Here is a 15120-nt window from a genome sequence, read left to right as displayed (position 1 = left end):
ATATGTTTTCTCTTGTCGATAATGCGAGATTGTATTGTGACCATTTGTATTTATGCGAGTTTAGTATGCTGATTGCTGGTATCGAGGAGTACGTATAAGTGTCCAATTCGGACACTAGTCATGACCTACGGGGTTGGGTCGTGACAGTTGCTTAGTTATTTCAGACTTTGGGAGAGAATCCAGTGAGAGACCAGGTAAGGGATCAGGTCCTAGCTCGTGCGAAGGTCAACGTTACAGCTGTAAAGTTGCAGACACACACACACACCGATATAACAGTACAATAGTGGAGTTACTGTGTCCTGATGCGTCCTGTCACTCTCCTCTTATATGAGCAACATATTCTAAGGAGAAGATAAAAACTTGCACAAAAAATGTAGATCTCAAGTGCAAGTCTCCACTCTCCAAAGGGTGTAAAAGAACAAGGCGTTAGCAGATCCAAGGACCTGTTCTCTACAACTGAAGATGTGTTGAGTTCTAGGATTATTTGGTCTTTTGTTCTTATGTGCTTAAATTGCATACCTACTCTTCCATGTTAAGAAGCTGATTGTTGGTGTTTCTAAAAAGTCTCAAAGTGTACTTGCTGGAAATGTGTTTCTGCAAGCTTTTGAGTAGTACACTAGGCTAGATTAGTGTAGGTGTATTAGTGGTCCTTTGCTAGAGTTAGTCAAGTGGAGGTGCTTGCAATCGGAGTATTGCAAGTGTGGAGGGCCTACGGGAGTTAGCTCCTAGGTTGCAAAAACGTTATTGTAAGGGTGAGGGATTATGGGAGTTAATTCCTAGCTTACGATAAAGTTGTAACCTAAAGTTGCTCGGTTAGTGGGGTTGAAATCCTACTGGTGTGGGTCGTGATTTTTAATCCCTTGAGCAAGGAGTTTTTCACGATAAAATCTTGTCTTCTTTACTTGCTGCACTACATAAGGGAACTGGTACACAACCAGGTCCCTCCACACATTGTTTGGTGGATGCATAGCCTTTAACAATATGTGTATGGTTGAGATACTATCATTGGTTTCATTTCATTGCATTGTGTATTACCTTATTTTTGTGATTGGCAGATGATTTCTTATTGATACTATTTGATTGTTGTGTTGTTGTGCCTATCTGCCTAGTCTGTTGATTTTATGAACGTATGCATGATACTAATCTTAGTCGGCCTATGATATCGATCGTTACTTAGTGTTTGTACTGATACTACCTTGTTGCACCCTTTTTTAGTGAAAATTTGTGCCAGAGACTTCGTCCAGACCTCACATTAGCCAGAGGACATTTCCCGATCAAATTAGAGGGTGAGCTCTTATCCATGCCATGTCGCCTGAATATCTTTCTTTATTGCTGTCTATTTCCTTTCTAGACATTTATGATATTTATAGGCAGCTATTTATTCTTAGCTTTATGTTTTAGAGTCCTTATACAATGACTTTCAGATTTTGGGGTTGTAATAGTTAGGATTCCGCATTTTCTTTTATTATGGCATGACTAGACAGTTTTATGGTTATACTCTTTCTATTGATTTATAATTGGTTAAATGAATGAGAATTTGGTTAAGGGGATGGTTCTCCCACTAGGGGGTTTAGTGTGGGTGCCATCACGACGGTTGGGTCATGATAGCATCATTTGGGATCATACTTCCCATAGCTCAAATATAAATAGAGTGCTTTATTCTCATTGTAACATATTCTGAATTTGAGTATCAGACGGGCATTGTAAACACTTAGCCATTTCGTTAAAATCATATGTTCTTCACATTGTCTATCTAGCTTAGCCAAGATCCCTACCCGGAGACTCAAGCTGGCGACACCTTCAAGATCCAGGCTACTTTACTCTTAATATCATTTGATTTTCTTCTTTAAGTGTATTTTACTAGTTCATGATTATTATCTTGTCAGTTTGGTCATATTGATATGTGTGCCCATAAATCACATATACAAATTCAACTGTACTGTTTTATGGGAAAACAATGTGGCACCCGCCGTGGGACTAGGACAGTTGTGGTATCAATTGTGACCCGCTCCCTTTGTGCTAACTCGTTTAAGTTCACCTTGAAATCCCATTTCAGGCATAGGAATCAATGGTAAAAATGACCAAATCAATATCGCCAATCTACATGGCATGCCTCTTGGACCTTAGCTACCTACGCAGGAGCACTTGACCGGTGAGACTCAAAGTAGGGAAAAGGGGAAGCAGAAACCCTTACTCACCGAGACAGCCGCACCCAACGAACGACAAGAGATCCAACTCCCATTGACGAGCCCATAGAGGAAACGGTGCAAATCTTCAGGGTGCAGCAGAGGATGATTATGGATCATCTCCAACAGCAAGACCGAGTCATGTCTGAGATTCAGTGAACATTGTTGGTGGTTTCTAACACTCCCAATAGAGGAATCAGGGCACCCTCAGGAGCACCCATGATCTTGGTAACTAGGAACATTACTTCAAGGGTGGAGGCACGGTCAGAGGATGATCGAGCCTAAGGTTCTATTAACGGTTTAGGGAATGAGAAAACCCTGGTGGACCATTTCAGGGCTAAACTCTTGAAGTACATGAAAAATATTGACGCAATGATGGATAAAACACAAAAGATTTTCATGACTGTATGGATAAAATCCCGGAGGCACCACTGGTCCTTAAGGTCGGGATTCTAACAAGTATATTTGTTAGTGTACAAGCCTGAGGTAACCTTCGAGTTGATCCCAAAGAGGTTTAGGATGCCTAACATTCCCTAATATGATGGAATGACGAATCCACAGGGGCACATAACGGTTTACACCATGGCCGCTAAGGGGATTTATTTAAGGCAAAATGAGATCGAACCGGTGTTAATAAAAAAAAAGTTTAGTTAGACACTGGCAAAAGGGAACTTAAATTGGTATTCTCTTTTACCCAAACATTTTATTGATTCTTTTGCTATGCTTGTAGATTCCTTCATTAAGGCATGTGTCGGAGCCCCGAAGGTACAAACGTGGAAGGCAGATACCTTTAGGATTTCCCAAGGTGATATTGAGTTGTTTCATGAGTTTGTGATCAGGTTCCAAAAGGAAAGAATAGTGCTGTCCTGGGTACTTCATGAGTGGGCGGCGGAGGCTTTCACCAAAGGTCTCAACCTCTTAATTTCAGATGCCTCGCGAAAACTAAAGTAGAATTTGATAGAGTTCCAGGCAATAATGTGGGTAGATGTACATAACCAGTATGAGTCTAAAATATGGATAGAGGAGGACCATGTGGGTCCTCCAGATGGTTGGGTCTGATACTAGGAAAACTCAAGTAGAGGTATCAACCTTGACCGGAAGCCTTTGAGTAATCGATTTCAACCCTACTATCCATATAAAAAGCCAAGTTTCTGGATGGAGCAGGGGCACAATAGTCAGGACTACTAATCTTTAGAGGGGTCAGGTTCGAACAGAAGAGCTGATTGTGGCTGGAACGATAGAGGTTTGCAGGTAATAAAGGGAGGACTCATACAGATCCACCTCCAAAGGTACAGAGTTTCCGAAGTTATTTGAGTATATTTTCCTTGTCAATCATGTGAAACTGGTGGTGCCATGAGAAATATCAAGGAGACACGACCGGTCAGACCCAAATTCGATATATACTAGTGTGGTGTGATTTCCACAGTACGCACGGTCCGAGAAAATCGTATTGCAAGAATCTCCAGGAAGAGATGGCCATGTTACTCAAAAATGGAAATCTAAGGGAATTCTTGAGTGAGAGAGATAAGAGTAATTACGACAACAACAAGGATAGAGCTGAACCAGCAAAGCCAACATCTCCATTTCACACCGTGAATATGATGTTTGGGGGGATAGAGGTCAACAGAGTAACTTTCTCAACAACCAAATAAATGAAGGTATTAATCACCCATGGGAAGAGAGCCAGTGGATCGCTGGATAGGGACGAGATAACTTTCACTAATGAAGATGCAAACGGCCTCAAACATCTTCATAAGGACACTCTGGTAATACTTTTTAAATGTTTTAGATTTCAAAATTAAACGTGTGTTAGTCGATCAAGAAATTTAGGGTAACATTATCCAATTGAGGGTTCTCTAGCAAATAAAGATGGCCGACAACATAGTCCCGAAAACAAAGCTCCTGACCGAGTTTATTTTGCTAAGCGTGACTACCCGGAGAGAGATCATGTTGCCCACGTATGCTGAGGGAGTAGTCAAGCATACCATATTTGAGGTAATAGAAGGAGACATATGATACAATGAGATCCTTGGTAGGCCTTGGATCTATGACATGAAGGAGGTACCATCAACATACCATTTGTTGCTGAAGTTTCCCACACCAGAAAGCGTGAAAAAAATTTGAGGCAGTCAGCCCATGTCCTGAGAATGTTTGTTGTAACTCTAGTGAATGATGAAGCAAAGAAAGCAGACAAATAATAATTATAGGTACTGGTGTCTGAGCTCGGTTCAAACCCGAAAGTTAAGTAGACGAAGGAAGAGAAAATCGAGAATGGATTGACGGATAGGTATCAGGTTCCCAGGTATTTTCAGTTACCGAATGACACAGATGCAACTAAGTCAACAATGGAGGAGCTCGAATGGGTCATTTTGTTCGTCGATTATCCGTAAAAGAAAGGTATATCCGGGTACGGGGCTAAGCACCAAACTCAGGAGTAAAATAATTGAATTTCTTAAAGCTAACATTGATTGCTTCAGTTGGTTTCATCAAGATATGACTGGTATACCATCCAACGTTTCCACTCACAACCCGAACTTGGATCTCGGCTTTTTCTCCGGTAAAGCAAAAGAAGTGACCAATTGCCAAAGTCCGGAGCAGGTTTGTGAAAGATGAGGTAACTAGGTTGTTAATATTGGGTCCATCCATAAATTCAAATACCCATATTGGGTAGAGAACATAGTCATAGTACCAAAGAAACTAAACAAATTTGTGAATGTATCCTGATTTTAAGGATTTGAATAAGGCGTCGTGTCCGAAGGATTCATTTCCATTGCCAATTATTGATCAAATGATTGATGCTACGGCCTGGCATGAGTTAATGAGTTTCTTTGATGCATACTCCATCTATAACCATATAAGGATACACCTGGAAGATCAAAAGAAAGCCTCATTCATCACTAACTTTGGCAGTTATTACTACAATGTGAGGCCATTGGAGCTTAAGAACATCGGAGCCACCTATCAAAGGCTAGTAAATAGCATGTTTGAAAAATAAATTGGCAAAACCATGAAGGTTTATATTGATGACATGTTGGTTAAGATTCTTGATGCATGAGATCACCTTATTAATTTTTAGGAAGCATTTTCCATTTTAAGAAAGTACAATATAAAAGCTCAACCCGAAGAAGTGTGCGTTCGGAGTCGGATCTGGGAAGTTCCTAGGTTTCCTTGTCTCCCATAGGGGAATTGAGGTGAACCCAGACAAAATCAAGGCGATTGAGGATATTTCAGACGACCTAGACAATGTTAAGGCAGTACAGTGGTTAACTGGACTACTGGGGCCCTTAGTAGGTTCATATCTAGGCCATCCAAGAAGTGCCATAAGTTATTCTCATTGTTGAAAAAGAAAAATGATTTCAACTGGACATCAAAGTTTCAACAAGCTTTGAGAGACCTAAAGAAGTACTTGTCTAGTCCTCAGTTGATGTCAAAATCAAAGGACAACGAGCAACTTCTGGTACACTTAGCTGTATCTGAGGTGTCAGTAAGTGCAGTATTGATATGTTAAGAAAAAGGTATGCAATTTCTTATTTATTCCATGAGTAAGACATTCTCAGGGGTTGAAACTCGGTACTCGTACTTAAAAAGTTAGCCTTGGCTCTCCTGAAAGCATCTCCCAAGCTTAGGTTACACTTCCAGTTCCACTCTATTGCCGTTTTGATGATCTTCCCACTGCGGAAGGTCTTGCACAAGCTCGAGCTTTCAGGCTCTTGGCTAAGTAGGCGGTGGAAGTAAGTGAATTTGATATTGAATACAGAGCCCACACTGCAATAAAGTCGCAGTTTTTGGCCGATTTTGTGGCTGACTTTAGTGCATAAATGGTGCCCCGAGCTAAAAAGTAAGCCGTGTTGATATTGGGGACTATCTCGATGTCTGGACCTCGTACACGGATAAAGCATCCAACGTTAAAGAGATTGTACTAGGCATAGTCCTCCAAACTCCAGCCAAATAATTATTGAGACAGGCCATACATAATGTACCATTAACTAACTATGAAGCCAAGTATGAGACTATGATTGCAGGTCTTAAATTGGTCCAGGGACTGGGTTCCGAGGGCGTAGAAATAAAGAGTGATTCCCTGTTGGTATTCAACCAAGTCCATAGGATTTTTGAAGCTAAGCAGAAGCGGATGATGAAATACTTGGAAAACGTCTTGATAATGCATTTTCCCAAGGAAGATAACATACATGCAGACGCCTTGGCTAACTTAGGTTCGTCTACATAAGCAAAAGGCCCGGGTTCCGTATCAGTGGTGCAGCTATTGCATTCGGACTTAAACACAGTTGGCTATGATGAAGTAAACTCAATGAGTTTGGTTTGGGATTGGAGGATTGAATTCCTTGATTATCTCAGGCATAGGAAGTTACTCGACGACTCCAAGGCTTCCCGGTCACTTAAAATCAAGGTCTCCCGGTATTGAATAGTGGATGGAATGTTACACATGAGATCCTATCATGGCCATTTAGCACTATGCTTGGGCCCTAGGACGCTGACTATTGTAAGAGAAGTCAATGAAGGGATATGTGGCAACCATTTCGAGGCAGATTTAGTGGTTAAAAATTTGATAATAGTCGGATACTATTGGCATCAGATGAAGGAGGACGCCAAGTCCTTCGAACAAAAATAAGAGAAGTGTCAGCACCGTGATCAATTGGTTCACCAGCCGGGCGAGTTTTTGTATCAGGTTGTTTCGTCGTGGTCATTCCTGAAATGGGGGATGGACATAGTCGGACCTCCACCTTGGGGTCCTAGCCAGGTAAAAATTCCTTATAGTTATTAATGACTTTTTTTGCAAATGTGTTCAAGCAGGAGCCTATAAAAAGATATGGGAATGTGAGGTGATAGACTTCATTTGGCAACACATTATATGCCGATTTAGGGGTCCTGATAGTTCCAAGTGCATTCGTGTTTTGATGATTGTCAAACTTTTTCAGAACCAGATAGAGACACAGTGCATGTCACTCTCTATGCACCTTGCACTATCGGTAGTGACGTTTGTCAGAAGCCGAGCCACTTCTTTGCCACAAGTACAATTGTGATTTGGCCCATGCTTTAGGTCAAAATTAAAGAGTGGTCTCTTTTCACCCCACATGCTCCCACTATATATACAACATGATCGCAACATATTTGGTAGACTTGAAAACCTAATCAAAATCGAGCAAATCTTTGCCGTCACAAGTTCTCAAGTTCTTTCAAGAACAAGTCACTTGCAAAATTGAAGAACCCGATCTAGACACAGATTTAGTCTAAAGTTCTTTATGTTGTTGTAAGTCTTTGTTCATTTGTGCTTAAATTGTAAACCTACTCTTATGTGTTAAGAACTTGTTTGTACGTGTTTTGAAAAGTCTCAAAGTGTACTTGCTGGAAGTGTGTTTTCGCAAGCTTTTCAGTGGTACACTAGGCTAGAGCTAATCTAGGTGTATTAGTGGTCCTTGGATAGAGTTAGTCAAGTAAAGGTACTTGCAATCGGAGCATTGCAAGTGTGGAGGGACTACGGGAGTTAGTTTCTAGGTTGCAAAAGCGTTATTATAAGGGTGAGGGATTATGGGAGTTAATTCCTAGCTTACGATAGACATAAAGTTGTAACCTAAAGTTTCTCGATTAGTGGAGTTGAAATCCTACAGAGGTAGGTCATGGTTTTTAATCTCTAGAGCAAGGAGTTTTCCACGGTAAAATCGTGCCTTCTTTACTTACTGCATTGCATAAGAGAACTGGCATTCAACCAGGTCCCTTATACCTTTATTTGGTGGACGCATAGACTATAACAATTGGTATCAAAGCAGGTGCTTTCTAAAAGGTTAACACCTAGAAAGAATCTGTAAAATGGCAGCACCACCAAATATGTCCAGGCCACCCAGATTTAATGGAGAATACTATGGGTGGTGGAAGACAAGAATACACGACTTCATCATAGCCAAAGATTCAGAGCTTTGGGATATCATCTGCGATGGTCCTTACATTCCAGTTCACACAATTGAAGACGATAAAGATACCCCTATCAAAACGAGAAAGGAATACAACAAAGCTGACAAAAAAAGGAGTGAAAAAAACTACAAAGCCAAGAAGATTCTCATGTGTGGAATATGACTGAATGAGTACAATCGAGTGTCAACTTGTTCATCAGCCAAAGAGATCTGGGAAGCTCTTCAAACTGCCCATGAAGGGACAACTCAGGTAAAAAAAAACTCCAAGATTGACATACTCACCACGGAGTATGAGATGTTCAATATGAAAGAGAGTGAATCCATTCATGAGATGCACACCAGAATTACCTCCATGATTAATGAGCTCCACTCTCTTATAGAAATCATCATAACCACCAAAATGGTAAGAAAGCTGCTTGGTGTATTACCTGACTCCTGGTATAGCAAGATAAATGCTATCTCTGAGGCCAAGGATCTCAGCAAATTGACAGTTGATGAGCTCATTGGGAACCTTAAGACTCATGAAATGAAGATGATCATGAAGAAGGTAGAAAAGAATGAGGAGAAGAAGGAGAAGAGCCTAGTTCTCAAAACTGTAAGAGGAGACTAAGTGATGAAGAGCCAGAAATGGCCTATCACACGCAGGGATTTCACAAAATGATCAAGAGAAATGGGGGATTTCCCAGAACAGGAGGCTCCAGTAGAAACTTCAAGGGAGATGACTACTGCTGTCATATATGTGGGAAACCTGATAATTTCATGAAAGACGCATAGTCAAAACAAGCAAGACAGTTATGACAGGACGGCAAAGAGGAACCAGGTCCCCGAATGGAGTGTCTGAAGGAAAAAGGCCGCTGATGAGATTATGAAGCAAGTATTTGTAGCCTGGGGAGACTCCTTAAGTGAGTCTGAGAGTGAAAATGACAAAAGGGAATTGTCCATGATGGCAATTAATGATGGAGCAACTAAGCATAAGTCAGACCTTGCACACACGGTTGAATCTGACACGGCTGATGATGATGATGAGAACAAAGAGGTAAATTTCTTCGATATAAAGAAAGACCTGAAAGTTTACTCACAAAAGAAACTCATATCACTGTCAGGCATCTTTGATTGATGCGTATCACGCCCTGATCGCAGAGACACATGAGTTAAATCTTACTCTTGATGAAATAGAACTGGATAAGGAGGACTTGTGTGTGTTAGCTAGAGATGTGAAGAATCATGTTCATGAGACAAACCAACAAAATATCCTGTTGGAAAGTCAAGTGAGAAAAGATGAGAAAATCTCCTTCAAAAGAAGAGGAGAACCAAACAAGACCTCCTTAAAGCATGAAGAGGAGCTGAAGAAAGTAAAGCTGAACCTAACCGCTGAAACTAAAAAGAATGAGCATATCAAGAATGATTTAGAAAGAGCTAAGTTTGATCATGATAAAACTCTCAAATGGATCTGGTTGTCTGATGAATTTACTTCCAGAAATTAGACTAATGGAAATAGCGAAAGAGGACTTGGCTTTGTGGAGGAGAAGGCGCCCAAAAATCTTCACAGAAATCATATTTTCAATATGGAAAATTGGGCATACACATACGATGGATAAGCTGATCACCACCAGGAAGCGTTTGAAACAAGGACTAAAACTATTCAAACAGAAAGGAACCTTGTCAAGAAGGGAATGAGAAAGAAAAAAACATGTCCTCTAAAGAAAAGATCTCGAAGGAAGAAAAGGAACATCTTTGCCCGAGTGGGCTAGAAGAACCTTAATCCATCCTTTCTACAACTACAAAGGACCCAAGCTGGTTTGGGTTTCCAAATCCAACTACTGACATCGCCTCAAGGGGAGGGAGAGAGAATGAGCAATCAACATAAATTGATAAATCGTGACAGCTCCAAGATATAAGACTGAGGTCAAAAGGTCTCCTTTCAAAGCCCTTATAGCAGGATGTGTGTTGAGTGGATATGAGTTTCTTTTTCTTTCTCTCAAATGGTGTAGGAAGGGATCTCTTAGTGGCTACAAAGGAGGTTAATTACATCGCTGGTAAGTGTTTTTTAGCTATATCTAACTCACTTTTGTACCATTATAGGTATACATACATGGGAGGATCAAGAGAACTTCAACACAATCAATTCAGCACAGTTCACAGCGATTGCTGATACATTCAAATTACCTTTCAGAGACCTGGTCTCCGTATCTCAGGTCAGTAATCCTTTCAGTACTCATAAATATATTTGAACTGTAAGATTTCCAAATAAAGTATATGTCCTTTTGTCACGCCCCAAATCTGCAGTGGTGTGACCGGCACTCGATGCCAACCTAGGCCTGAGCGAACCACTCTAAATCTAAAACTCTGGGAGTAACCCCCAACTTAAACCAATAAGGCCTACCTGCACACAAACAATACCAATAAGCCGGTGAGGCTGTAATCTGGATATATATATACTGACCATCTTGTCTGAACTTAGCACACACACCCAAAATATAAATACGCAACTGAGCAAGCCGACGAGGCTGCCATGTAAGCAGTACAATAAAATGAGAGCCAAAAAGGCTACATAACATTCCCAACAACGTACAACTGTCCACAGACCTCTAGGGAACACGAGTTGTAGAAAGGACAGGACATGGCCCCGTCATATAAAAGAGACCCCACTGCATACGGCTTCATAGACTCCCTAAGACACTTGAACCTAGTGCTCTGATACCAAACTTTGTCATGCCCCAAACCATTGCTCGGGTGTAACATGGCAATCAGTGCCTGTCTGCATATGACACCAACTGGCTGGCTCGAACAACATGTGGTATACTGATATATAAGTATGATAAACACATGCTAATCAAATGAGAATAACTGACTGAAATATATATCTGTGCGGAAGAAATCCTAAAAGTCTGCAATACTGAATAAGTGGTAGCCAAAAGGGCTAACTCAATAATCCAACAAAATACTAAAATATACGTAATCTCTATGAAGCCTCTCCGAATAAGAAAATACCGTACCGCTACCGCGACAAGGCCTAAAGATACCTTAATGCGAAATACCATCTGCTAACAGACTGAATATAAAGACATAGATAGGGCCTCGTAGAACTGAGGCTCACCACTGACTAGCTGAATCTAAAAGCCTCCTAGCGAGCTGTGTCCGCACCCTGTATATCGGTACCTGTATCATGAGATGCAGGCCCGAGCAAATGGGACGTCGGTATTAATCGAATTGTACCAGTACGTTAAGCAACTGAATGAAATAATAAGCTAAACGAAAACGGCGAAATGCGATCGCGGACCGAAATAGAGAAGTAAGGATATGGATACTCCCTATCCTGAATAACGAATAACCTGTTTACTATCTGTGACCTTAGGTCCAATAATAATAATATGCATGCGACATCTGTGGCATGATGCCTAAGTATACGTATACATAATCTGTGACCTTAGGTCATATTCAATAACAAGCACTGAGACTGAGATATAACTGATAAGATGATACTTATTACTAATTTTGAAGATGAAACTGGTAACTGTTTATAATAATTCTAAGTATTCATACTGAGACTCATGAGATACAATTCACAAGTCTATATTGATTACGTACTGAGTTCATGATATTCAAATTAATCACCATGAACGAATTCTGAAACTATAAGCCTAGAAGATAACAATTCTACAACTATTAAAAAACTAGGGCTAAGCGCATTCCGAGTCAACTTGCGTAAAGATGAAGAATGAGGCGTAGGGAGAATCATGAACACTCTGGCGTAGATAGTTAGCCTCACATATCTGTAATCGCTCTAATCCAATGAACTAAACTGCTTTTCTGACGTAGAACACTAAAACTCTAGCTTTGAATCACTTGGGAAGGATTTACCTTGGAAATCCTATGCTTTGGTTGAAGAATCATGTTACTAACCATGAATAATTGTTGGAATTACTTAGGAATCATTAGAGCGACCTTACCTTGACGTGAGAGGATGAGGAGAGGAGGAAAATGGCTGCTTAGGGCTTTAGAATGAAGTTGTATTGTCTAATAACTGAAATTTTGAGTTAAGTGTTGAATTTATAGCATAGGGCATTTTAGACACCTAGGCTCGCCAAGCGCGGTCTATGGTTTGCCCCTGCCTAGCTTTGGGGCGAGCTCCCTTGTCCATTTTACACGTAGACGATTTTCTTGAATTTTTCCCACTTTTGGACCCCTACCTCACTGAGCGCAAGCCAAGGCGAGCCCTTTCCTCTCTTTGGGGCGAGCTCGGTGAGCTTATTTGTCAATTTTACACTCAGTCAAAAACGTTCAGTAAAATGGGCATAACTCCTAGCACAGAGCTCTATCTGGGATCCATAATATACCGTTGGAAATCTATTTCAAAGGGCTAAAACTTTCATGTTTTAAGTTTTCTCAAATTCTTAACAGATTTTCACTAAATCTGGCTGGAAGGCAAACCTACCGAAAACTTGGCCGATTCTATCGAATCTGAGCACCTCTCTATTAGCCATTTTGAAATGATCATATCTCCTTGATCCGGACTCCAATTGGCCTGATCCTTATATTCCTAGAAAGGTATTTCTATGTACTACAACTTTCATTTAGGAACCTTTTCCAAATTCCCAACGAATCAAGGTGGTATGGTTACCCGAAGTAGGCCCCTTAGCCACTTTCGCAAAACGTTCAAACCTTCATATTTCCTCCGAATCTCTAACGATACGAGTCTAACATTTATTTTAAGATACAAGGTGTTACAATATCTCCCCCTTGGGATCATTCATCCTCGAATGATGGGTTCTGGTTCACTAGGCTGACAGAAACACGTGTTCACTACTGTAATGAACACTTGAATACTAATAAACTGAAAGGGATTGCTAAACTAATTAGCTTACTGAACTAAATATCTATTAAACTGGCTGAATGAGACTGACTGAGTGACTACTAAGCTAACTGAATACTGGAAAACTAGAACTATAGAGTGAAATCTAAATGGGAAGATAAATTACCTTCAACATTTTCTGCTGACTCTTCAAAGAGATGGGGATATCTGGACTTCATGTCCTCTTCGGCTTCCCACGTAGCCTCTTATGCTTTCTGACTCCTCCAAAGGACCTTCTCTGAGGCCACTTCTTTCATTCTTAACTTGCAAACCTGATGATCAAGGATCTCCACTGGAACTTCTTCATAAGACAAACTATCATTTATCGTTATGTTATTAGTCGGGACAACCAATGACGGGTCTCCCACACACTTTCTCAACATAGACACATAAAACACTAGATGCACAGCAATCAAGTCTTGTGGCAACTCAAGCTCATAAGCCACTTGACCAACCTTTCGCTAGATTCTATATGGCCCAATATAGCGGGGACTAAGATTCCCCTTCTTACCAAACCTCATAACTCCCTTCATAGGCAAAACTTTAAGAAACACCCAATCATCAACTTGAAACTCTACGTCCCTTCGCCCTCCCCGTATGCTCCACGGCGACTTCGAGCCATTCTCAAATGCTCTTGAATTAACTTGACTTTCTCCATTTTCTGATAGACCAAGTCTAGTCCTAACAACTGCTTCACAACCAACTTGAACCACCAATCGGTGATACATCTGTAGCCATACAAAGCTTTGTCGGTGCCATCCCCAATACTAGCATGGTAATTATTATTGTAAGTAGACTCAATAAGAGGTGTGGTCATCCCAATTATCATTGAAATCAAGGACACATGCTTACCGAACCGAATGAATACATGATTACCGAGCTGGCCGAGAATCCGAACTCGAATGTCTCTTGAACTAACTAAATACTAAGCCGACCGAATATTAGATTATCGAATATCGGATACGGCACGAATACATGAGTATTTGGGATCGACATCCGAGTACTAGCTAACATGGTCGACATTCGAGTATTGAATCGACATAGAATATTATAACATGAGATCGAATAGTGTATAAATAGGTCGATCGGTGTCAACGGATGAAACGGTTATGCCGAGGCTTAACCCGAGTACCCAATCCTTTTGAAATGATCTCAAAGTTTCTGCGTGGCACCACCGATGCAGAATGATGGACGCCGGGTCCCCGAAGTCGAACGATTTTTTGAATAACAACTTCAAAGATAGGTCCGGCTGGACCACATCTTAACGTGCAGTAAGAACTCGTGACGATGTTGTAGTCCGTCCACAATCACCCAAATCAGGTCATGCCTCCTGAATCAACGAGAGTAGACCTGCTATAACGTCCATATCGATCATCTCCATTTCCAAACAGAATATCTATATTCGGCTAAGCCACCAAGCATCTCGGTGTTCGCTTTCACTTGCGGACAATTTAGGACACTTTTAGCCAAACCCTTCCACATTCTTTTCATGTCATTCCAACAATAAATCTCCTTAAGATCATGATACATCTTCATGGAATACGGGGTGAATGGAATACCCGGTGTGAGCTTCGACATAATTCACTCTCCGAGCCCATCTATATTTGGAATGCATAATCTGCCTCGGTATCTCATGGTACCGTCATCTCCCCCTTATTCAAAATCTAACACTTTATGTTTGTGAATCCCCTATTTCATCTGCAACAAGTAGGGATCACCAAACTACTTCTCTCTAACTTCAATGACTAAGGAGGAATAAGCCATGCTCTGGGCAACAACTCCACCCACTTCGAAGTTCGAAAGTCAAATTCCTAACTTGGATAAACGGTGAACTTCTTTCACCATAGTTCTTTTGTTCCATTTCAATCATGGATTTTCCCATACTTGATTTCTTTTTACGAGATACTTCTTAAAATACTTATAATCTTGTTGTGCTAAGTCTTTGACTAACCCTAAAGATTAGAGTCTCGTGCAATGGCACTACTCTTGTGACATACCGAGCATGATCTTATAGCTTTTGTGATCGCCATCGATAATAACTAAATTGACACAACCCGATCGACGATCATTCTACTCCACTCGGGTTTCTTCCAAATTGAGGCATATTCCTTATGGAGACTATCTCATTATACCCTATTTGAGCAAGTTCTTCATATCT

This window comes from Lycium ferocissimum, chromosome 11 (assembly GCF_029784015.1).
Source record: "Lycium ferocissimum isolate CSIRO_LF1 chromosome 11, AGI_CSIRO_Lferr_CH_V1, whole genome shotgun sequence".
Taxonomy (NCBI): Eukaryota; Viridiplantae; Streptophyta; class Magnoliopsida; order Solanales; family Solanaceae; genus Lycium; species Lycium ferocissimum.
The sequence above is the reverse complement of the archived record's forward strand: the minus strand, read 5'-3'. Positions refer to the sequence as shown.